At 58.3% G+C, this 1,711-nt stretch overlaps 1 pseudogene; it reads right to left on the minus strand.

Moving 5' to 3' along the window:
• Positions 1–325: 325 nt before the first annotated feature.
• Positions 326–1,185, minus strand: LOC123450818 (annotated as a pseudogene).
• Positions 1,186–1,711: the final 526 nt, after the last annotated feature.

Below are 1,711 nucleotides of genomic sequence, written 5' to 3' on the forward strand. Positions count from 1 at the left end.
CTTTCATTCATCTCTCTTGTTCTTTACTTTCTATTTCAAACAATTGCGAATAGCGTCGCGAATTGTTTTGTGGAGGGGCTGGTCATCAAGCCGCTAATGAATCCACAATACAAAACTAGGAGCCCTTGGTCCTAGGACGTACACATGGTGAAAGATTGTCCCTGAAGATAAGATATAAATACACTAGCAGTCACTAAAGTTGAGGCCGAAGCACAATACGGTCACTTGACTCCAGAATATGCTCAGTACGGTCATTGAATACAAGTTGTGGTGATTATACGGTCACTGCTCGTCGTATAGCTCCGTATTCTGTTGAGTTGACCGGTCACACATCGTTGGAAAATTTCAAAAAATTCCTCGAATTGTTTCGTCCGTCGCCGGCCACTCGGGCTCCTGGCCACCGAACGCTGCCACTCGCCCCGCTTGCCCCTCTACTCTGCCTGGCGACCCCGTCGCCGCGCCCTCCGACGACCTCGCTGCCTCATGCGCTCCGCTGCCGCCACCACACCGCGCCTGCGCCCAGAGCACCGTCCGCATGCAGCCCCACCTAGCCTTGCTGCGGCCTAGCCTTGCCCCTCCGTCGTAGCGCTAGCCCCGCACCGGACCTCGCTGCTGGCCCCTCCTCCGGCCAGGTCCGGCGAGATCCGAGGCCGCCGCCTCCGGATCCGCTCGGCCGAGGAGGAGGACGAGAAGATGCGGGCGCGAAGGCGGTGGGAGAGATCGATGGCGTCGTGGTGGTGAGGGTCGAGGGCGAGGAGCGCGAGGGTGTCGGCGAGCGGGAGCTCGTGGTGGCCGAGCGCCTCAAGCGTGCAGGCACGGCGGAGAAGAGCCCGCGGGAAGCGTGGCTCGGCCTGGAGCGCGAGGGATGGCCACGCGGGGCAAGGCGGAGGGAGAGCTCGTACTGCCGCAGCGCGTCGGCGTATTCGCGAGACTGGAACATGCGGTTGCCTTCCTCCTTGAGCTCGTGCGCGCGGCGAGGGAGAGGGACGCCTCGGAATCGGAGCTATCCCGGAGGAGCGGCACCACAGAGAGGTCCGACCCGTGGTCGCCGTTCCGCTGGAGGAGGAGGAGCTTAAGGGACCTGGCCGCCGACGAGCGAGACGCCCTCGGCGGGGTCGCCGACACCGGCGAGGGCGACCACGGAGGCGACGGCGACGAGCCCTTCTCCTGCAGCATGCCCTTCATGCCGCGCCTGTGCTGTTGCTGCCCTGCGCCGTGGTGCCTGCTACGGCAACAAAAGACCTTCCCTGGCAACGGCGCCAGGAATCCTTCTGCTACGGGCTACGCCTATAGGGACTTCCTTGGCAAATATGCAAAGGATTCCCCCGCGGCCTTGGAGCCTTGCGTTGGTGTTCCCTTGAAGAGAAAAGGGTGATGTAGCACAGCGGCGGTAAGTATTTCCCTCAGTTTGAGAACCAAGGTATCAATCCAGTAGGAGGATCGTGTCAAGTCACAAGTACCTGCACAAACACAAAGAGCTTGCACCCAACGCTATGAAGGGGTTGTCAATCCCTTATAGATTGTTTGTAAAGTGAGACATGAAAGCAAAAAGTAAACAAAGCAAAGTATAAGTAAAAGTGTTCACTAGTGGCTTCTCTCATGAAAGCAAGTAGATGGTGGGTCAACGAATTACTGTCGAGCAATTGATAGAACCGCGCAAAGTCATGACGTTATCTATGGCAATGATCATATCTATAGGCATCACGTCCAA

The sequence above is a fragment of the Hordeum vulgare genome, chromosome 4H (genome assembly GCF_904849725.1).
Source record: "Hordeum vulgare subsp. vulgare chromosome 4H, MorexV3_pseudomolecules_assembly, whole genome shotgun sequence".
NCBI lineage: Eukaryota > Viridiplantae > Streptophyta > Magnoliopsida > Poales > Poaceae > Hordeum > Hordeum vulgare.